This window comes from Microtus pennsylvanicus, chromosome 13, assembly GCF_037038515.1.
Source record: "Microtus pennsylvanicus isolate mMicPen1 chromosome 13, mMicPen1.hap1, whole genome shotgun sequence".
Taxonomy (NCBI): Eukaryota; Metazoa; Chordata; class Mammalia; order Rodentia; family Cricetidae; genus Microtus; species Microtus pennsylvanicus.
The window spans coordinates 13483191-13508157 of NC_134591.1; the positions used below are offsets into that span (position 1 = coordinate 13483191).

Here is a 24967-nt window from a genome sequence, read left to right on the forward strand (position 1 = left end):
CTAAATTCTTACTTTTATTTTGACTTGAGTTTGCATAGAGGCAGATATAAATCCCCAAAACATATAAAAGACATCCAAGTATGGTTATTTACCTGAGAGCAGAGAATAGTACATTCATGACTTCCTCAGGGGCATAAAGAAATAATTTTTTTCAGAGAAGGTATGGGTGAATCAGTGTGCTAATAACCCCCAAGAGTATAACACATAGAGATTCAAACAGAAATCAAAGATATCAGATCAAAAATCATTGCATATGCCTCAAGTTTGCTAAAATTTTGTCAAGCAGCTATATTGGTTTCATGACTTTCATCATTCCCACATGATAATGGCTGTGAAACCTACCATCGTCAGAAGCTGGGGCTGTTGAATGTCACTCCCAGTTAGATGCAACTCCCAGTAGAATGTAGCTCTCAGCCAGGCTAATGGGGTGTGAAACTTGATTCTCATGGACCTGAGTAGGGCATAGAAAACTCTCAGAAGAAGACTACTTATCAGTTTAAGTTTCAGCTCAACTGAAGAAAGCTTCAGATTCTTAGTAAAGACAAGTCCAGTTGGAAAAAAATACCTCTAAACAGTTTATAGTGTGTTGAAAAATATTCATAGACTGATGAAAGGAAAGAAAACTGGCATAGACAGTCATAAAAACTAAACGAATAGTTTATAAATAATAAAGTCTTTAATGACTGAGTAAATAATATAAAGGATAAAAGCCACACGTGCATGGGAAATACACAGAAAGCCTAGATCATGTATACTTTTGTGTGGACATTGAAATTTTTTGCTAAAAAATAAATGATAGCCACTGAGAAACGCTGGATTGTAAACCAGTGTCTAGATACTTTATACCAGTCTAGATTGCCATGCAATTAAGCAGACTGTAATATACTGCCCACAAACCCCATTTAAAGCTTGGCCTTCTGGAAGAGCCAGAGTTTGTGCTCACAGCATAATTCAGAATGTTACTGTTTAGAAATTGCATTGTTTGTGTGTTTTTTTTGCTACTACTGCTGAATCAGGAAGACCTCTCTTAAAGGAGTCATGTCTCTGCTTTGCTGCCAGAAAACAGAGCAAGAAGTTATGCTAAACTCTGTTTGTGTGTGTGTGTGTGTGTCTAAAATTTCTGCTCAAGCTCTATTATGTGTTTATGTGGATATAATTACTCATGTTGGTGTGCCAGTCTGTAGTAGGAGGCCACTTGTTCATTCCTGGCCACAGACACCATAAAATAATCACTCAGAAACTATATTATTTAAATCACTCCTTGGCCAACCACTTAAATGTATTGCTAGCTAGCTCTTACATTTTTGGTTAACCCATTTCTATTATTTGATATTTAACCATGAGGCTCATGGCCTACAGACAAGGTTCCAGCTTGCAACTTGCTTCTTTCACCCCTGGAAGCTCCATGGTATCTCCTTGATTCTTCCTACTCTCTCTCTATATATATTTCTTCCAGCCTGGCTATGTTCTTTTAAGCAATAATGTTATTGTCCAAAAGCAGCTTCCTTAGTAACCAGTAAAAGCAACAAATATATAGAAGGACATCCCACACCATTAGATACTTTAGGGGTGTCTTAACTTTAAAATGGAATTCAGAAAATGCATTGATTTGGAGAAGAGGTTTTGCTTTTGTATCCATAAGTTTCTTCAAGGTTAACAGAGATCAGGTTTGATTAGGGGATCCCTTGAGAAAATATTGGCTACAAACATAAATAAACTAGGAAAAGCTACAAGACAGGTGATAATTGATGGATATATTGAATTCTCTGCCTGGGGATAGTTTTGAGAGAGGACAACAAATGTTACAATTATCTTAATTTTCTCAAAATCTCCTAAAGGTGCTGTCACATGCAGATGAAAAAAAGTAGTCTAGAGAACAGAGTATCCATATTTGCAAGAAGTAGGGTGGGTGATTTCTAGTCATTCAGTAGGTTATGCATATTTGTTGACATTTAGGGATGATATAGAAATATATCATCAAAAGAAAGCTATTAACCTCAAATATTTTACAGTGGTGTGGATCTTGGTATATTGATATAAATTAAAAGTTATTTTTATTATACTATGTATATGTTTTAGCTCTTGTTTGGGATGTTGTTTTTATGCAGCTCATTTAAAGTTGTAATGCCAGCCCATTTAAAATTGTAATGTAATTAAGAAATGCAGTTAGTAGTTAGTCATCTATTATAATCAAATTGAAGTGTTTGAAGATTATCTATCTAAAATATATCTTTTTAACTTTGAAAACATATCTAATATGACTACAGAGACCTATTATGGCTTCTAAGATATTTAATAATCTAAATATTTTCTTCCTGACACATATGCTCCTGGAAATACCAATCTACTGCAGAAAGGGTGATAGGCATTGTGGAGTTTGTTTTCATTGTTATAAAGCTGGTCATATGAGCAAGTAGCTGACCTTGTCTTGAGTGTTGACAGTATGCTATACATACTGGACAAGCAGGGCACAAAGGAAAAGACTAACTTTGAAAAACATGGCAAGAGAGACCTTCAAAATTCCTGCTTCATAGAAAAGTCTGCCAGATCTTCTTGGCCTGTATATTTGAAGATGGATACCCCCACATTGCAGAGGAATCTTGGGTTCATGTACATGCATCCAGATGTCTCTATCATTTCAACCGTTTTGAAAACTGTTTGCATAGTACTTTATATTTACAAAAATAGAATTATAGGCTTCTTAGGTCTTTGATAGAGTTGAAACCTAGATAGTTATACATACAGTTTTTTTTTTTTTAGTTATGCTAGAAAGTAAGTCAGGTACAAAATTTAGGACTCACCAAGATAGAATAAATAGGTCCCTATTTCTAAAAACACCATGTACTTCAAACAGTGTCTGACCTGAAATCCTCCTTATTTATGATCTGTATTAATGATTTCAAAAGTTCTGGTTAGGCTTCCAAAGGAGGGAAACAATAGTCATCCCCAATTATAATGTCTATGAATAACAAGAATGGCCACCATGAGTACACCATTAGTACCCCAAGAGTGCAATAGTGGTATTTGTAGTGCAAATTCTAATTGGTCTTAATAACTTAGAGTGAGATATGTGGTTAAAATGTTGAATAAATAGAGACAAAGGAGCCAGCCACAGTCACTTTTACCTTGCCAACTACTCATTCTGAAAGAGGCAAACACTTTCTCTGTTCACCCTATATTCTTCTCTCTGCCTAGCTATTCCACTTCTTGTTTTCTCCTCCCTAGTGCTGGAATTAAAGGTGTTTGCCTCTCAAGTACTGGGATCAAAGGCATGAGATCCCAAGTGCTGGGATTAAAGGTATGTGCAACCACTGTCTGGTCTCTGTTTAACTAGTGACTGGCTCTGCACTCTGTTCTCCAGGAAATCTTTACTTTTTAGAAAAAGGTATTCATACCTTGGATATAACCAACAGCTTTCTAATTGGACTTATCACTGCTTAAGATGAGGGAAATCATGGCTGGTGCTCAAAATAGTAAATAAATTCATGAATCTTGGAGAAGAGCTTACAACTACATTGTCCCTTTAAAACAGCTTATTCCCTAACTACAATCTAAATATCTATGCTTATATGTAGTAGAAAGCCACTTGTTTGTTTCCAGCTGCCCAGAACAGAAATAACTACACAAAAAATGTGTAAATCAAATCACTGCGTGACCTATTAACTCTAGCTTTTTATTGGCTAGCTGTCACATCTAGAATTTAACCCACTTCTATTAATCTGTGTACTGCCACTTGGCTGTGATTTACTGGCAAGGTTCTAGCTCATTTCTTCCTGGAGGCAGCTCCATGTCATCTCCTGTCTCTGCCTTCTTTCTCCCAGCATTCAATTTAATTTTCCCTGCCTACCTCTATTCTGCTCTGCCAAGCCAAGGACAGATTCTTTATTAACCAATGATATTTACAGCATACAGAGGGAAATCCCACACCACTTATACACACCCATTAGTGGAGTTTTCAGAAGACAAAAATTATTACAGGAAGTCACAACCAATCAAAATACAGAGTTGTAGAGTGTAACACAGATAATAAAAGCCCAGAATCAGATATTGAGATTCAACCTGAAAACCAGAGAAGCAAAGCTGCCAAAACATTAAAGAAATTTTACCTTTACCAAGGCTGAGTGACTGCAGAGTAAACAGGCTAAGAAGACTAAACCTCTCTCCTCATTTTATATTCCCTTAGGGCTGGAATTGAAGGAACATGTCTCCCTACTATTGGGACTAAAGGTGTGAAACACTACCACCTGGATTTGTTTATGCACTGATCCTCTATAGCCCAGGGTATCCTTAAACTCACAAAGATCCATCTGACTCTGTCTCCCAAATCCTGATATTAAAGGTGTGTACTACCACTGCCTGATCTCTAGAGGCTTAGTCTTGCCCTTCTGATCTTAGGCAAGATTTATTTAATAAAACATAAATAAAATAGCACTATAATGGAGCCCAGTCCAAACTGATATATCTGCAACACAGCTCTTCTATCTAAGGCTCAGGGATCATTGTGTAAAATTGGTCAGATGAATATAACAGACAGAGTAACAGGAAGTATACTATAATGTTTTATCTCCTAGAAATTTCAGAGAAACTATTTCTTTGAAGTCTCACCAATGTGACTACCTAAACATAACAAAACACTAACACACATGCCAATATGAAAGCAGGAAAGATCAAGATATTTAATCTCTAGACAAAGAACTATAGATATCTAATAAATGATGAGAAAAGGTAAAATCGTCTTCCCCAGGGATGATATCACCAAACGGTTGTCCAATACCAAATGCTCACCTCTGAATACATATATGAGTAACATTATAGAGACTGTGCAGGATATATTTATGTTTTTAGGAATAAACACACACCAACAATTAAATAATAAGAAGTTATTATTTGAAAATGAGCAGAATGGGAAGTAAATGGGAGTGTATTGTGGAAGAAAGGGGAATGGGAAAATGATGCAATTAAAATTTCAAAAATAAATAGAAAGTATATTAACTAAAAGGTTATTTAAAATATAGTTGTCTTGAATTATAGTTTCAGTCCAGAATGGATTGACACTGAATAAAGACTAAAAATAATGAAATTATTTATGAAAAACAATTATAACGATGTTAGTCCTAAAACTGTAGAAGTTTTCTTATACCCACAATAAGTTTATCTACAACTTTTTCTTGGAACATGATCAGTGGAATACTATAAAATATTTTTATGATACAATGAGTATTTTAATTAGTATGGCTTATTTTGTTCATACTTTTCAAGGTAATTTTTATTAAAGTCACTGACCAGTCACTGCCTTTCTTCAATCACTTAGTTACATGAGGCACATTATTTTCATGTGTTCCCCTCCTAATATTTCCAGTTGATATTTTACATTTCATGCCCTTATAACAGAAAGGTCAACATATTTTTTTCCAAAATCTTGATTTGGTTTTTTAAACACTGAAAGAGTTCAGGATAACAGTTTTAGGACTAACATTAGTATAACTATCTTCTGACTTTAATGACTGTCTGAGTTTGATCTCTAGATGTCAAAACAGGATAACAAGGCAGTTCTGGTAAATGGACTCCCAGGTCCTCGTTTTACTCAAGGGAAAATCTTGAAGTAAGTGGATGAGACTGACCAAGAGGTAAGCATCTGTGTTACAGCTTGCAAGTCTCAGCTCTGTAGGTCCTTCCCATGGGAGGAAAATCCCATTGTACCACCACCACCACCCATCAGGCCTCGGAGACCTTGAGAAGCCACCACACACCCACTACCATCCTCCTCAACTGTGACCACCTGAGGGTTGGCCCAAACTGCTTCTGGAGAGGTAAGAATTTGGGTTCCTGCTTAGAGGGCTCAGCTCTCTATGTCCTTGCCCTGGGAGGAGCATATCATAGCCCACCCCCACCCACCAAGCCACGGAGACGGCAAGGAGCCTCCACACATCTGGTACCATGCTCCACCACATCTGTGATCACCGGAGCACTGGCCCAGACAGTCCCTTGAAAGCCTTGGCCCAGGCTGCACCTGGAGAGAGCATTTCCACAGACTGCCCCTGGGGAAGGAGCCCCAGAGCCTTATCAGCATCCACTAGCAGCACAGACCTGGCTGCACCCAGAGAAAGAGTGACCACCTAAGTCACGGGCCCCACTTACACCAGTTGGAGGAAAAGGACCCTGGGAAGTAGAGTCTCCCCCTAAACCTACTGGAGAAAGAGATGGGCAGACAGCAGTGTAAGAACACATCCAACAACATAAAGACCAATATGGCACCACCAGAAACCTAGTGGTCCTAAAACAGGAAGACCGCAAGACCTGAACATACTAAACTAGAAGGAGCAGAAGAAAGCAACCTTCAGTATAACTTTATGACAATAACTGAGACCCTTAATGAGGAAATTAAAATTTTCCTTAAAGAAATTGAGAAAAGTAACACAGACACTGAGATAAGCAATTAATAAATGAGACCCCGTGAAACTGAAAAGTTTCTGTAAAATAATGGACACGGTCAACAAAACGAAGTGGCAGCCTACAGAATGGGAGAAGATCTTCACCAACTCCAAATCAGACAGAAGGCTGATCTCCAAAATATACAAAGAACTCAAGAAACTGGTCATCAAAAGAATAAACAATCAAGTAAAAAAAAATGGGATACAGACCTAAACAGAGAATTCTCAACAGAGGAATCTAAAATGGCTGAAAGACACTTAAGGAAATGTTCAACATGCTTAGCCATCAGAGAAATGCAAATCAAAACAACTCTGAGATTCCATCTTACACCTGTAAGAATGGACAAGATCAAAAACATTGATGACAACTTAAGCTGGAGAGGAACCCTCCTGCATTGTTGGTGGAAATAAAAATTGGTACAGCTTCTTTGTATATCACTATGGCGATTTCTCAGAAAAATATGAAGCAATCTTCCTCAAGACCCAGCAATACCACTATTATATACCCATGATGTGGGAGTCCCCTCTGTGTTCTGTCATTAACATTAATTAATAAAAAAATTACCTTGGCCTGTTCATCAGCTAAAATTATACAATGGAAAAAGTGAGCATGTTCAACAAGTGGCATAACTGGATGTCATCATGTAGAAAAATGAAAATAGATCCATAATCTATCCCCATGTACAAAACTTAAGTTCAAATGGATTTAAGACCTCACTATATAAATCTAACCACACTGAAACCCATTGAAGATAAAGTAGAAAGTAACCTTGAAAACATGGGCATAGGAGACCACTTCTTAAATATAAGACAAGTTGCACAGACACTGAAAGCAACAATTAATAATGGGAACTCCTGTAACTGAGAAGCTTCTGGGGGAACAAGGACATTACAAAGATGGTAGCCTACAGAGTGTGAAAGATTTTAATTAACCTTACATCAGACAGAGGACTGATCTCAAAAATATATAAAGAAATAGAGGAACTAGACATCAAATTACCAAATAACCAAATTTAAAAAAAACAAACAAAAACAGAGTACAGATCTAAACAGAGAATTCTCAACAGAAGAATTGCAAGTGGCTGAAAGACACTTAAGTAATTGCTCAACATCCTTAGCCATCGGGAAAATACAAATCAAAACAACTCTGAGATACTGTCTTACACCAGTCAGAATGACTAAGATCAAAAGTGCTTATGCTGCAGAGGAGGCAGATTAAGGGGAACACTCCTCTATTGGTGATGGGAGTGCAAACTTGTACAGTCACTTTGGAAATCAGTATGGTGGTTTCTCAGAAACTTGGGAATCAACCTACCTCAAAAACCAGCAAGACCACTCTGAGGCATATACACAAAGGATGCACACTCAAATCAGAATAAAATTTTCTCAACCATATTTATAGCTGTATTATTTATAATAACCAGAACCAGGAAACAAAATTGGTACCCCTCAACTGAAGAATGGATAAAAAAATGTGTTACATTTACACATTGGAGTTCTACTCAACAGTATAATCATTGACATTCTTGAAATCTGCTTTCAAGTGGATGGAAATAGGAAAAAAAAAACCATCCTGAGTACGTAATCCAGATCCAGGTAGACAAACATGGTATGTACTCAGTCATAAGTGAACATTAGTCATAAAGCAAAGGATAACCAGACTATAGACCACAATCCCAGAGAAGTTAGATATCAAGAACACTAAGAGACAGGCATAGATCACGTTGGGAAGAGGAAACAGACAGGATCTCCTGAGAAAATGAGAGAAAGGGGAGTGGAAGACGACGAGATGGAGAGAAAGGGAGGGAGGAGGAAAAGATGAGGGAATGGGATACTTAAGAACGGAGAAGGAGAGAGGGAGAGAAATGAAAGAGATATCTCGATTGAGGAAACCATTAAAGGATGAGTGAAAAACAAGGCACTGGGGAAATCCCCAGGAATCCACAAAGATGACACCAGCTACTACTCTAATCAACAGTGGAGAGGATGCTTAAACTGGCCTTCCCAAGTGAGCAGATTGATGACTACCTTAATTGTCATCATATAAACTTAATTTAGCAACTGACAGAAGCAGATACAGAGATCTACAATGAAGCACTGGGCCTAGTTACTCAGAGACTAGTTCAAGAGAGGGAGGAACAATTATATGAGCAAAAGGGTCAAGACCACGATGGTGATACTCACAGAAACAGCTGACCTAAGCTAGCGCAAGCTCACTGACATTGGATTGATAGCAGGGAAACCTGCTTAAGACCAAAATAGACCCAATGAAAGTAGGGAACATTTCTGAGGCTTCGAAAGTTTGTGCAGCCATTGGCAGTGGGACCAGGATTTATCCCTAGTGCTTGAACTGCCATCAAAGAGCACATTCTCTTTGAACAGCACCTTGCTCAGCCTACTGGGTGGAAGGCCTTGGTCTTGCCCGGAAGTGAAATGTCAGAATATATTGATTCCCCATGGAAAACCTTACCCTTTTGGAGAAGTGAAATGGGGCACGTTGTGAGGGGAAGAGTAAGGCAGGAGGTGGGGAGGAAGTAGGAATGGGGATAACTATGTAAAACAAGAGAAACTTGTATAAAAATTCTAAATAAAAAAAGGAAAAGAAAGTGGATGAAGGGGCTGTTGAATCAAAGGTAATTTTTAAAGTGGACACATGAGAAATATAAATCATTAAAATGCAAATTGAATGACCACCTTTACTGACTTATATAAAAATTGTGCGATGAAACTAAATACTGTAATTTGTTTACCCTCATCTGATCCTTCACTTTATTAAAATGCTTAAATGAACTACTTATTTTATTTTCATATGCTATTTTGATTTGCTGGTCTGATATTATTTATTCCTTGTGATTTTGTGATTATGGTTTACATCTTCTGGCTGATGTATTTCTTCTACCACTTCTGTGGGACTAGATTTGAAGTTTAGATAATGCTTAAATTTGGTTATATTGAGTAATGTCTTTATACATCTGTTGTGATTGAAATTTTTGCTGGGTGTAGTAGTTCAGCTTGCACACCTTAGAATTTGTAAAATTTCTATATAGGCTCTTCTCACTTTTAGAGTCTCCACTGAAAATTCGGGTGTTATTCAAATAGGTCTGCCTTTATACTTTATGTAAAATTTTCCCCTTGAGGATTTTAATATTCTTTCTTTGTTCTGTACATTTAGTGTTTTTATTATCAGGTGTCATAGAGAATTTCTTTTCTGGACTAGTCTATTTCATGTGCTGTATGCATCTTTTGGTGCATACATTCATGTTCACCTCTTTCTTTAGTTTGGGGGATTTTTTGTCTTTGCCTTTGATCTGATTTCTTCTTTCTCTATTCCTTTTACTTATAAATTTTGTCCTTTTATAGTTTCCCATACTTTCTGCGTATTTCATACCTGATGACTTTAGATAGAATTTTTTCTTTACCAAAGTTATCCGTTCCTTCTATCTTGTCTTCAATGCATAAAATTCTGCCTTCCAACTCTTGTATTCTATTGGTGAATTTGCCTCTGAGGTTTCTGTTTGACTTATTAAATTTTTCGTTTTTAGTTTCACTCAGTTTGAGTAAATTTTTTTACCATTTTTCCTCTTGCAAGTCTTACACTGTTTTCACCACTTCATTTCATTCTTTCTATGTTCATAGATTTCTATAAGGAATTTTGATTTCTTCTTTAAGGATCTCTAATACTTTCATAAAGGCTACTCTGAAGTTCTTGTCTTGAACTTCAGCTCTATTGGATCTTGGGACATACTGTGGTAGGGTTGCTGAGCTCTAGTGGAGAAATATTGTCCTGGCTGCTATTGTCGTGTTAATAAACACACTGAAAAATATAGAGATAAGAAAATATGTAAGTTTGGAAGCACCAGAGCGATCAACATGTGAATGTGGTAGAAGTACAAACTCAGCATTCCCTGTACTAGTGATCAAAGTACTAGAGTTACTGTTGAGTCTGAAGTTTCCATCTACCTAAGGTGTAGATAAAATGCTAAAAAGGAGATTGATGATGTAAAAATAAATACTGAAATCATAAGAAAGTCTAGGGGAATTTTGTTTCTATTTATAATATTTGGAGACTGACCAACTATGTAAGCAGGAACATTTTTGGTTTCTCTTTGTCTGTATTTCTCTTGAGGACATGAACTAGAGGACACTATAGTCAATCTTCCTGATGACAGTAGCTCCATGCAAATGTGGGTGAATTTGACAAGGCATATATGCACTTTCTAGATCAAATGTGGTTTGTCAATAAAAGATATATTTCATTCTTGTCTCTGGGTTTCTTCTTCATGGCATACACTGGGTTAATGCTCTGTAAAGAAATAGAGATTCTACGCCATTTGGGTCTCCAGATTGGTGCTGAAGAGCAATGTAAGCCACCTTATAAAAGAAGAAAATAAGGTTAAAAAGGAAAGCGTGGGCTGCTTAAATATTAACATAATATTCACAAGTTCCTTGTAGATATTGGAAAAATAGTTCAAATTAAGAAAGGAGAAAGTATATATATATATATGATATATATATATATATCATATATATATCACCTCCTGACTGAATTGCTAACTGTTATAGGCACATATCTAAGTCCAAAGGCACTAACTAAAATCTCCAGTGACCGTGAATCACACCAGAGTCATATGTTCAAGAACAGAATTAGAGATAAATAAATATTAATAAAAAGAAACGATTCCCAAAATTTTAAGAATACTGGAGACCAGAAAGTGGGGATCTGTCCCTTAAAGCACTGAGCCTCCAACTTCAACTCTGTTTAGGTCACTTACAGAGAATGTCCTTCTCCCATGTTTCTCTGTCATGAGTTTTTCTAGGCATGTACTGTCTACTGTTTCTATCCAGGCTGGGGAGCACTCCAGCCTTTCTCTTCCAACTAGCTTATTTCACATATTCATCTTCATGTCCCCATCTTCAGTTCCTGTTTTACTATCAATTCAGATCTCTCTAAAGAAAGCCCCAGTTTTTCATTTTATTAGCTCCTTATTATGAGGCATCTAATAACATTGCCTGAATTGTCAATGAGTGCATAGACAGATGGATGAATTAGAGAGCTTTTGTTTGATTTTCATATGAAGCTAACAATAACCCAGATAATTTAGCTGTCTTTATGAAAATCTGAATCACTAACTTCTGGTTCATCTAGGAACATTTTCCATTCATCTTTGTATATTTAGTGCTTAGGAAAGAGTCTGGATTCTAAAGTCTTCAATAAATAAATAGTGGAATAATAAAGGAGATGAGTTTATATTTTTGTATCGAAATTATTGCCTAGAAAGATGTTGGACATTTCATGCTCCAGGCAGTAATTTGAGAATAGAAATTACAGTCACTCTCTTCACTAGATGAATACTGTTCTTGAGAATAAAGTGTTTGAAAATCCGGGGAAGAAAAGAAGATAATATTTTCAAGTAACTAAAAAGAAGGCAGGGATTGACTTCCATCTTTTCTCCAATACTAAAGAAAGTGTTAGAAAATGCTTGTTCCACACAGGTCATTTCAGAACCTCTCAAACCTTTATCATGGCATTAATATTGCCCTTTCTCTATGAAAGGCTGTTATTGTAAATGGAAGTTTGATGACAGGGCTTCTTTTTCCTGGTATCTTGATGCCATACATAGATTCAGTAAGAGCCTTGTATGACTTGTGGCCAGTCTATTATTAAATATAGAAGGCAGATTTTCTATCTTAAATAATCTTCCCTCTATAAAGGAGGACAACTCCATGTAGAATTTATTGTTCCAATTAAAGAGGAATGATTTTGCACCCCTAAGCCTGTATTTTGAGAGCTTTATTGATATTCCTAACAAATGTGCCAGAATTAGAAGATGGGGCTGTCTTCTGGGAAGATATTGTATTCAGATGAGATTATAAGGTTGAAATGGCTATGATGAGATAAGTATACTAACATCAAAAAGAAAAGACACCATGAAAGAAAACAGAAAAGAACAGAAATGTGTGAGCCCAGGCGAGTGCCTACACATGATCCCTACTAGAGTGGCACTTTGATCTAGAACTCTGCATTTCCAGAACTATAAAAAATGCATGTCTACCACACCAATCTATGTGCTGTCCCATTACAGAATCATTAATATTATCAGAAATATGGATTTGTCTATACTTCTTGCTAGCAAAATCTTATATAATAAGGATACTAATGACTGTTTTTACTCTAATTTTTTGCTCATTACTAAGATTTGCACACTTATAAAACTTGGATTTTTCTGAGTATAGAGGTATGAATAGTGTCTTTCTATCCATCGTAAATTGTTTTCAGACACACCTGATTTATATTATTAAGGAAGCTAATCATAGCTCTCTGGTAGATTCAGGATGGGATTGGGTGATAGTAGAGTAATCCATATGATTACAAGATCATCCCCGTTAGCTTTACTGGTAACATCTGGGAAGGGCGAAGGACAGAAAATTAAGTTAAGGACAAATAACCAATGATTTAATCAATATCAGTACATTATAGATCCTTTGAAAACCCTTAATTACATGGTTCTAAGAGTTTTCAGGATAATGAAATCATAGAGGTGCTAGGAGAGTACTGGTCTTCATCTCTACAGAAGATCCTATGCTCAGGACAATTCTGGATCATAATTTATCAAATTTATCATCTGGTTTTTTATATGTATGTCAAAATATGCTATATAATACACTGATAATGCTAAGCTGTGTTTCCTTGAGTATTATGAGCCATTATAGAAAATTATTGAATCTGAATAAAAAGTTAAAAGAACTTGCAACTTGTAACCAATTACCCAAGAGTTTTGGGTAACGTGGTGATCCATTGTTTCAGTGTCTGAAGTGGAAAGCAGTCTCCTGAACTAAGTCCTTAAAAGTTAGATATGTGTTGACTATTGTTAGTTAGTTTCAGTTTTGAATTAAATAGTAAGACACCCAGATTGTGTCTTCAGAGAGCTAGAAAACTGGTTGGCACAGAAAGAATTCACATTTGGTATTGCAAATGTGACAAGAGAAACAGTATTTTCTTTTATAGACAGTGCTGACTCACATTTTATATTTTTAATTAAAAGAAAACCTTCTCTCTCTCTCTCTCTCTCTCTCTCTCTCTCTCTCTCTCTCTCTCTCTCTCTCTTCCATTTCAAGTGTTCTCTCCAGTCAGTCAAGGTCAAGTATCAAATTTCAATTCTTCTTACTTATCTTTTTCCTTTATAAATATGGATATCCTTCATATCCATAAGATTCATTATTTTGATGCTCTTTGCCTTGAGTGTGGCCAGTCATAAACCTATATCTCAGGTCCCTTCACATATTCATTCTACTTCATGGATTTTAACTCTCCATTTCTTCCTAGATTCCTCTGGTTCACTTGAAAAGTACTCATAGTACTGTTACTTTCCCCTTCCAATCTAATCCTTTTTGGTTTGGGGTCTTCATCTTTAGAGTTTCCTCTATTTTCAAAATTCTATTACAAATGCTGTTCATTCCAGAAACACACACTTACACACACACACAACAACAACAAGAACAACAACAACTCCTTAACACTGTTGTAGAGTTTATGACACATCTCCTAATTTACTACTATGAGGACATACTGTTCCTCTTCTCAAACTTTCATAATTTTTCCAAGGTTTTTCACTTTAATTCATCAGCATTTTAGATACAGGATAAAGGATTATCTTTCATTTTATATTATCCTCAGTACATATCTCACTGCCAAAACGATGGTGATACATGTATAATATTTGCGGCATTTTCTGCTATATCTAGAAAAAAGTAGTTTTCTCTGAAGGGGCTTTGTCAAAGTGGTAGGCTCTAGGTGCTCTGGGCTCTGAAATGAGAGAAAATTATTAAAAACAAGAGGAAGTCTGCCCCAGGAAGTTAACAAGTCATGTCCCTGTGTGAGGAGCTGGAGGATTCAAGGGGTGTTTAAGAGTGAAGGGTCCTATTTAATTTAATCGTTCATCTTGTCCTAACTATATTCATTTTGTTCTCACTAATTTTTGTTTTCTCTTGTTTTTGCCTTGAATCAATTCACATCTTCCCATAGACATTTCTCTAATTTTAATCAAATGCTCATAACACGTTTTACTAAGTCTTGAGAATACTTCCCTTTGTTGATTACCAAATCTCCCCTGTCCTGAAGAGATTTATCAAAGAGATTTTAAATGCCAATATAGCATATTCCTATAAAGTGTTCTTAATCATAAAGGAGAACTACTTCTCCTTTTTACTAGTGAATATAAAAGGCAGAGCATAAATATATAAAAAGTCATTGATGATCTATATGGTCAAAGCTTTCCTGATGCTCTAAAAAATGCTTAAGCTAGAAAACATCAAACATGTAAGTAATTGTTTACTAGTAGCTTAAAACTGAGAAAACAGAGCTTAAAGATTATGGTAACTTTTAAATAGGGAGTCAACCTACCTCAGGATCCAGCAATTCCACTTTGGGGAATATACCCAAGAGATGCCCAATCAAACTACAAAAGCATTTGTTCAACTATGTTCATAGCAGCACTATTTGTAATAGCCAGAACCTGGAAACAATCTAGGTGCCCCTCATGAAAGAATGGATAAAGAAAGTGTGGCACATATACACATTACAGTTCTACTCAGCGGTGAAAAACAATGACATCTTGAATTTTGCATGCAAATGGATGAAAATAGAGAACACTATGCTGAGTGAGATAACCCAGACCCAAAAATATGAATATGGTATGTACTCACTCATTAGTGGATTCTAGCCGTAAACAAAAGACGTTAAATGTATAGTTTGTGATCCTACAGAAGCTAAATACGAAGGTGAACCCAAAGAAAAACATTTATAGATCTTCCTGGAAACTGGAAGCAGACAAAATCGCTGGACCAAAGTTGGGAGCATAGGGGCAGGGATAGGGTGGGGGAAAGAGGAGAGGGGGAGAGAGAAGGTAGAAGGGAAGGATTGGGGAGAGCTTGGAGGAGTGGGATGGTTGAGATGGAGGAAGGGAAGATATGGGAGCAGGGAAGAAGATATCTTAATTAATGGAACCATTTTAGGGTTGGCAAGAGACTTGGCTCTTGAGGGATTTCCAGGTGTCCAAGGGGATGTCCCAGCTAGGTCCTTGGGCAGCAGAGGAGAGGGTGCCTGAACTGGCCTTGTCCCATAGCCACACTGAAGAATATCTTAAATATCACCATAGAAACTTCGTCTAGCAATGGATGGAGATAGAGACAGAGACCCACATAGGAACACTGGACTGAGCTCCCAAGGTCCAGTTGAAGAGCAGAAAGAGGGAAAAAATGAGCAAGGAAGACAGGACCACAATGGGTGCGTCCACCCACTAAGACAGTGTGACTGAACTAAGGGGAGTTCACCAAGGCCAGCTGGATTGGGACTGAATGAGCATGTGATCAAACAGGACTCTCTGAATGTGACTGACAATGGGGGCTGACTGAGAAGCCAATGATAATGGCACTGGGATTTGATTCTACTGCATGTACTGGCTTTTTGGGATGCTAGTTTGTTTGGATGCAAAGCTTCCTAGGCCTGGATGGACGGAGGGAAGGCCTTGGACTTCCCACAGGGCATGGTACCCTGTCCTCTCTTAGGACTGGAGGGGGAAAGGAAAGAGTAAGTGGGGGAGTGGGAGGGAAATGGGAGAAGGGGAAATGGAAATTTTGAATGGTATTATTTATAAAGCAAAAAAAATTAAAAATATATGAATATCTCCAAAATAGGCTAACTAAAGCACATGTCTTCACACCATCTAATTTACCAATAAAAGCTATTCTAATTTTTGTATTATTTTAGCCCAATAAACATGTTGATAATATGAAAAAAAGATTATGGTAACTGTTATATAAAGCAAAAATAAAGACATGGCCATTTATATCTTTAAATGATACATAACTTTGGTATCACTAAGATATACTAATATATACTAAAGATATACTAAGATATACTAAATATTACTAATGTTATAATTATTAATCAGGGGAATGGAAGACAGATTAATTGCAAGTAATACATTATATAATCAGACATCTACATCTGTAATTATTGGCATTGAAAAGAATTATAGATGATATATTTCTATATCTTATGTATGTATGTGTATATAAAAGTCATCCTCTGTACCTGCTTTCACTAACAAAAGCAAGATTCCAAGCAGTTATATATTTTCTAGTTTTTGTGACATTGAATGATATTGAGGAGGGGATTAGGACTGCATTTTCTTTACTGCCTTTGAATTCCTTTTCTGAATGTGTATTAAGCCATCTTATTAGACAGGCCCTGATCTCTCTGTGAAGCACCAATCACTAACTGTGAAGAAATTATGTTGGTGGAACAGAAAGATCAGCCCTAAACTATTAAAGGTTATTGTAGGAGGGGTATCAACATACTGACATTTTCTATTACCCTCAACTAATAAGCATTCTTTTCATATTTGAACTGGAGTTCTCTAAGGAATAAGACTAGTAAATATTATATAAGTTTGGTATACATATTTATGTATACAATCAGGAAAAACCAAAAAACATTATGTAATAAATACTAATACATAATTTATTTATTTGTATGTCAATATGGTGTGTATACAGTTTTATTAATAAATTATAAAATATGTTTTATATAATATGAAAAAACTACATTTATGACAATAGCCATATTTTATTCTATGAAAGGTATTGTGGTATTATATCATTTTATAATGAATACTATATTTTACTATAAAATTAATAACTTTATATACGTGAACTAATTTTTGTGATCATGGAAGATGTCAAGTCCATTTTCTTGGTAGGTCACTAGGCTAAAAAGATTTAATGATAAATTTCAAGGGCACTTGTGAGGCAAAGCTGATATCAGAAATGAAATTGAATGCAGTCTGTTAAATGTTTTGTCTTTTCTGAGACCTCCAAAACTTGAATGCATGCCCTCTGTAGCACGAGTTCTAATAGGTCTTAATAGTAAAGGGCCAGAGTCAAATATTGGGGAAAATGCTGAGAGATTAAAGAAACACAGACGTAAAACCTTACATTTCAACTTCCCATCCAAAATCAGACTGAGTTCTTGTTTCCTTCCTCTGTATCAGTTCATCTTTCTGCCAAGACATACACTTCCTATCTGTCTATACAGACCTCCAGACCTCTATGGTTAGCTCTCCCCTCTGATCTTCAGGCAAGTTTTATTTATACAAGCAAGATATCAACCATTTCCCCCTTTCAGTCTAAAATTTTGACAAAATATTAAAACTAATACTTAAAAAGCTACATACATGAAGACCAATAATTATTCAGGTAATAAATAAATCAACAATGTCTAGACCAATAACAATTGACAAATTCAGAAAAAAATACTCCATATCTATGTTATATTGGTGTGTCCAAAACTTGTTCCCAATTCACTTTCTATTCTAACTTGGATTATCAAAATTATCTTTTTATGTCTTATCAATTATATGCACTTTATATTTCTTTTTTTTATTTTTACTTAAAAATTTCCACCTCCTCCCCTCCTCCCATCTCCCTCCCCCTCCCCCCATCATCCTTCCCTTATCCTGTTCCCCATCCCTCTCTAGTCCAAAGAGCAGTCAGGGTTCCCTGCCCTGTGGGAAGACCAAGGTCCTCCCCGCTCCATCCAGGTCTCGGAATGTGAGCATCCAAACAGACTAGGCTCCCACAAAGCCAGTACCTGCAGTAGGATCAAAACTCAGTGCCATTTCCCTTGGCTTCTCAGTCAGCCCTCCTTGTCTGCCACGTTCAGAGAGTCCGGTTTGCTCAATCAGTCCCAGTACAGCTTACTTTATATTTCTTTAGTGAATTTCTTTTCTGAATCTGACAACAAGGAAAACTATAACTATAAAGTTTTCAACTCAGAGAACCAAGAAGAAAATAGTACTATCTAAGTAAAGAGGAAGTGCAAACAAGCTACTTCCAAAAAATGTAAAAAAATGACAGAAACAGCTGACTGCCTGAAGAGTCACCGAAGGTTCCTCTGCATGCTGGGCCATCCATCTTTGGCCAAGAGGACTACTATATCTGACACCTTTCTGTAAACAGGATATTCTGAAGGACCATCCTACCTTGTAATGCAAAATCCATCAGTCCTTTCTTTTGTGTCCTGTTTGTCTAATTTGAACAGCATACTCTCAGCAGTTGAGGAAAGAGCACTTTCTTGCCCAGTGGCTACCCTTTGTCACAGAGAAAATAAACTCAATGTAGAGTTTCTTTGATGCCCATCATCTTCTCCAAAGTACATTGTTACTGCGAGGAGCAGATATCTCTCATTGTCATAAAAAAAGACAAAATCTATGTTATTAAAATGTTTTAAAGCCACATTCTGTAGATCTCTGAGGTATTTGAAGACAACCTGTCTAACTATCTCTGTTATAAATTGAAAACATATCAAGTATATCTATAAGCTCAATTATAATTGGTATATAATTACTAAACTGCATTGCCTTCTTATCCTCAATAGTCCATAATAATAATTTTCAAGTGCTAGAAATTTGCATTATATTGATCACTGACTTGCATAGGTACCATACCTTAAACAAGATTAGAAATATATGTACAGTATGTTTTAATAAGAATACTTTCAACTTTATATCAATATACCAAAAATCCAAGCCAATGTAAAACATTTAAAACTATTAGTTTGGTTTTGGTTGAAAAGTAGATTTAATAATCTACATTATAGCCCTATTTCAATATCCATGCTTATTTTTCTCAGAGTATATTTAACAATCTACCCTTATATTCTATCATAACTATATCCCTCCTTTTTTTTCAAAACAAGGATATTTAATCTAATCTCTTCAGTTATATTTTCTTCCTGACCATAAACAATAACAAATTTTAACCAATCCCCCTACAGAATGACAAATATCCACAATCATTAAGAATATGGGTGTTGTATTCTTTTTTATACATTTTTTTATTTTTTATTTATTTTTTAATTTATTTATTTATTAAAGATTTCTGTCTCTTCCCCGCCACCGCCTCCCATTTCCCTCCCCCTACCCCAATTAAGTCCCCCCCTCAGCCCGAAAAGCAATCAGGGTTCCCTGTCCTATGGGAAGTCCAAGGAACCCCCACCTCCATCCAGGTCTAGTAAGTTGAGCATCCAAACTGCCTAGGCTCCCACAAAGCCAGTGCGTGCAGTAGGATCAGAAACCCATTGCCATTGTTCTTGAGTTGTCAGTAGTCCTCATTGTCCTCTATGTTCAGAGAGTCCGGTTTTATCCCAGGCTTTTCTAGACCCAGGCCAGCTGGTCTTGGTGAGTTCCCAGTAGAACATCCCCATTGTCTCAGTGTGTGGGTGCACCCCTCGCGGTCCTGAGTTCCTTGATCGTGCTCTCTCTCCTTCTGCTCCTGATTTGGACCTTGAGATTTCTGTCCTGTGCTCCAATTTGGGTCTCTGTCTCTGTCTCCTTTCATCGCTTGCTGAAGGTTAATATTCAGGAGGATGCCTATATGTTTTTCTTTGGGTTCTCCTTATTTAGCTTCTCTAGGATCACTAATTATAAGCTCAATGTCCTTGGTTTATGGCTAGAAACCAAATATGACTGAGTACATCCCATGTTCCTCTTTTTGGATCTGGCTTACCTCACTCAGGATAGTGTTTTCTATTTCCATCCATTTGCATGCAAAATTCAAGAAGTCCTTGTTTTTTATTGCTGAGTAGTACTCTAATATGTATAAATTCCATACTTTCTTCATCCATTCTTCCATTGAAGGGCATCTAGGTTGTTTCCAGGTTCTGGCTATCACAAACAATGCTGCTATGAACATCGTAGAGCATATAGTTTTGTTGTATGATAAGGCCTCTCTTGGGTATATTCCCAAGAGTGGTATTGCTGGGTCCAGGGGTAAGTTGATCCCGAATTTCCTGAGAAACTGCCATACTGCCTTCCAAAGTGGTTGCACAAGTTTGCATTCCCACCAGCAATGGATGAGTATACCCCTTTCTCCACAACCTCTCCAACAAAGGCTATCATTGGTGTTTTTTATTTTAGCCATTCTGACAGGTGTAAGATGGTATCTTAAAGTTGTCTTGATTTGCATTTCCCTGATCGCTAAGGAAGTTGAGCATGACCTGAAGTGTCTTTTGGCCATTTGGAGTTTTTCTGTTGAGGATTCTCTGTTCAGCTCAGTGCCCCATTTTATAATTGGGTTGATTAGCCTTTTACAGTCTAGTTTCTTGAGTTCTTTATATATTTTGGAGATCAGACCTTTGTCAGTTGCAGGGTTGGTGAAGATCTTCTCCCAGTTAGTGGGTTGCCTTTGTGTCTTAGCGACAGTGTCCTTTGCTTTACAGAAGCTTCTCAGTCTCAGGAGGTCCCATTTAGTCAATGAGGTCCTTAATTTCTGTGCTGCTGGGGTTATACGTAAGAAGTGGTCTCCTGTGCCCATGTGTTGTAGAGTACTTCCCACTTTCTCTTCTGTCAGGTTCAGTGTGTTAGGCCTGATATTGAGGTCTTCAATCCATTTGGACTTGAGTTTTGTGCATGGTGATAGGTATGGATCTATTTTCATTCTTCTACAGGTTGACATCCAGTTTTGCCAGCACAATTTGTTGAAGATGCTCTCTTTTTTCCATTGTATACTTTTAGCTCCTTTATCGAAAATCAGGTGTTCATAGGTTTGTGGGTTAATGTCAGGGTCTTCTATTCGATTCCATTAGTCTACTTCTCTGTTTTTATGCCAATACCAAGCTGTTTTCAATACTGTAGCTCTGTAGTAGAGTTTGAAGTCAGGGATGGTAATGCCTCCAGACGATCCTTTGTTGTATAAAATTGTTTTGGCTACCCTGGGTTTTTTGTTTTTCCATATAAAGTTGATTATTGTCTTCTCCAGATCTGTGAAGAATTTTGATGGGATTTTGATGGGGATTGCATTGAATCTATAGATTGCTTTTGGTAGAATTGCCATATTTACTATGTTGATCCTCCCAATCCAGGAGCAAGAAGATCTTTCCATTTTCTGGTGTCCTCTTCAATTTCTTTCTTCAAAGACTTAAAGTTCTTGTCAAATAGATCTTTCACATCCTTGGTCAGATTTACCCCAAGATATTTTATGCTATTTGTGGCTATCGTGAAAGGTGATGCTTCTCTAATTTCCCTCTCTGTTTCCTTATCCTTAGTGTATAGGAAGGCCACTGATTTTTTGGAGTTGATCTTGTATCCTGCCACATTACTAAAGGCATTTATCAGCTGTAGGAGTTCTTTGGTAGAGTTTTTGGGGTCGCTTATGTATACTATCATATCATCTGCAAATAACGAGAGCTTAACTTCTTCTTTTCTGATATGAATCCCCTTGATCCCTTTATGTTGTCTTATTGCTATTGCTAGAACTTCAAGTACTATATTGAAGAGGTATGGAGAGAGTGGACAGCCTTGTCGTGTTCCTGATTTTAGTGGGATGGCTTTGAGTTTTTCTCCATTTAATTTAATGTTAGCTGACGGCTTGTTGTAAATAGCTTTTATTATATTTAGGTATGACCCTTGTATCCCTAATCTCTCCAAGACTTTTATCATAAAGGGGTGTTGAATTTTGTCAAATGCTTTTTCAGCATCTAATGAAATGATCATATGGTTTTTTTCTTTCAGTTTATTTATATGGTGGATTACATTGAAAGATTTGCATATGTTGAACCAGCCCTGCATCTCTGGGATGAAGCCTACTTGATCATAATGGATAATTTTTCTAATGTGTTCTTGGATTCGGTTTGCCAGTATTTTATTAAGAATTTTTGCGTTGATATTCATGAGTGAGATAGGCCTGTAATTTTCTTTCTTGGTTGGGTCTTTGTGTGGTTTTGGTATCAGGGTAACTGTAGCTTCATAAAAGGAATTTGGCAATGACTCTTCTGTTTCTATATTGTGAAATATATTAAGGAGTATAGGTATTAACTCTTCTTGGAAGTTCTGGTAGAATTCTGCATTGAAACCATCTGGTCCTGGGCTTTTTTTGGAAGGTAGATTTTTGATAACGGTTTCTAGCTCTTCGCGACTAACAGGTCTATTTAGATCGTTCACCTGGTCTTGGTTTAGCTTTGGTATGTGGTACTTATCTAAAAAAAAATGTCCATTTCTTTTGCATTTTCTAGTTTTGTGGCATACAGGCTTTTGTAGTAAGATCTAATGAGTCTTTGAATTTCCTCTGTGTCTGTGGTTATGTCCCCCTTTTCATTTCTGATCTTATTTATTTGCGTGTTTTCCTTCTGTCGTTTAATTAGTTTGGATAGGGGTTTGTCGATCTTGTTGATTTTCTCCAAGAACCAACTTTTTGTTTCATTGATTCTTTGGACTGTTTTCTGCGTTTCTATTTTGTTGATTTCTGCCCTCAGTTTGATTATTTCCAGTCTTCTACTCCTCCTGGGCGCGTCTGCTTCTTTTTTTTCTAAAGCTTTCAGGTGTGCTGTTAAGTCTCCAATGTATGCTTTCTCTGTTTTCTTTAAGTGGGCACTTAGTGCTATGAACTTTCCTCTTAGCACTGCTTTCATAGCGTCCCATACGTTTGAGTATGTTGTCCCTTTATTTTCATTAAATTCAAGGAAGACTTTAATTTCTTTCTTGTCTTCTTCCTTGACCCAGGTGTGGTTCAGTAGTTGACTGTTCAGTTTCCATGAGTTTGTTGGCTTTCTGGAGGTAGGATTGTTGTTGAATTCTAACTTTAATCCATGGTGATCTGATAAGACACAGGTGGACACTGATATTTTTTGGATCTGTGGAGGTTTCCTTTGTTTCCGAGTATGTGGTCAATTTTCGAGAAGGTTCCATGGGCTGCAGAGAAGAAGGTATATTCTTTCCTATTTGGGTGGAATGTTCTATAGATGTCTGTTAAGTCCATTTGCTTCATTACCTCCAGTAGTTCTCTTAATTCTCTATTAGGTTTCTGTCTGATTGACCTGTCCGTTGCTGAGAGAGGTGTATTGAAGTCTCCTACTACTAGTGTGTGTGGTTTGATGTCTGCCTTGAGTTTAATAAAATTTCTTTTACATACGTGGGTGCTTTTATATTAGGGGCATAAATATTCAGGATTGAGACGTCATCCTGACAAATTGTTCCTGTTATGAGTATAAAGTGTCCATCTCGATCTCTTCTGATTGATTTTAGTTTGAAGTCAGCTTTGTTAGAAATTAATATGGCCACACCTGCTTTTTTCTTAGGACCATTTGCTTGAAAGACCTTTTCCCAGCCCTTTACTCTGAGTTGATGCCTGTCTTTGTGGTTGAGATGTGTTTCTTGCAAACAGCAGAATGTTGGATCCTGTTTTCGTATCCAATCTCTTAGCCTGTGCCTTTTTATAGGTGAATTGAGACCATTAATATTAAGTGATATTAATGACCAGTGGTTGTTTACGCCAGATATTCTTATTGTTTTGGAAGTAGAATTTGTGTGTCTCCCTTCTTTGAGTTGTGCTAGTGAAGGGTCGCTAGATGCCTGAGTTATTGTAGGCAGTGTTGGCAATGTTGGATTCCTTGGGTTGCAGTTTTCCTTCTATTACTTTCTGTAGGGCTGGATTCATGTCTACGTATTGTTTAAATTTGTACTTATCCTGGAATGTCTTGATTTCTCCATTTATAGTGAATGAAAGCTTGGCTGGGTATAGTAGTCTGGGCTTGCATCCATGCCTCTTAGCTTGTGCAGTACTTCTATCCAGGACCTTCTGGCTTTCATTGTTTCCATAGAGAAATCAGGTGTAAGTCTGATCGGTTTACCTTTATAAGTTACTTGGCCTTTTTCCTTTGCAGCTCTTAGTATTCTTTCTTTAACCTGTATATTTTGTGTTTTGATTATTATATGGCAAGGGGATGTTTTCCTTTGATCCAGTCTGTTTGGTGTTCTGTATCCTTCTTGAATATTCAAAGGAATATCTTTCTTTATGTTGGGAAAGTTTTCTTCCATAATTTTGTTCAAAATATTTTCTGGGCCTGTGAGGTGTGACTCTTCTCCTTCTTCTATTCCTATTATTCTTAGATTTGGTCTTTTTATTGTGTCCCATAATTCATGAATGTTTTGTGATGAGAATTTGTTGGCTTTGCAGTTTTCTTTGATCAGAGCATTTATTTTCTCTATGGTGTCCTTAGAATCTGAGATTCTTTCTTCTATTTCTTGTATTCTATTGATTATGCTTGTTTCTGTAGGCTCTGCTCGTTGACCTAGATTTTCCATATCCAGCTGGTCCTCAGTTTGTCTTTTCTTTTTTGCTTCCATTTCAGTTTTCAATTCTTGAACTGTTTTCCATTACCTGTTTGATCGTTCTTTCTTGGTTTCCCAGGGTATTATGTACGTATTTACTCATTTCTTCAAATTTTTGGTTATACTTCTCATCCATTTCTATAAGGGCATTTTTCATATGTTGTTTAAGGGATTCTACTGCTTTCATAAAGTCAATTTTTTCCACTTCTTCTGTGTTAGGGTGTTGGAGACCTTCTGCTGTAAGATCGTTGGGTTCTGGTGTTTTCATGTTGTTTTTCAGATTATTGGGTGAATTCTTTCCTTGGCGCCTGCCAATGTCCTCCTATCGATGCTATCTAAGGGGTCTTTTAAAACTGGTTCAGGTTTCCCTGC

General features: G+C 36.8%; 1 long non-coding RNA gene across 1 annotated transcript in view; it reads right to left on the reverse strand.

Annotated features, from left to right (window-relative positions):
• Window positions 1-24967, reverse strand: part of LOC142833777 (uncharacterized) — a 442137-nt gene that overhangs the window by 342909 nt on the left and 74261 nt on the right. The gene's annotated exons all lie outside the window — the stretch shown is intronic.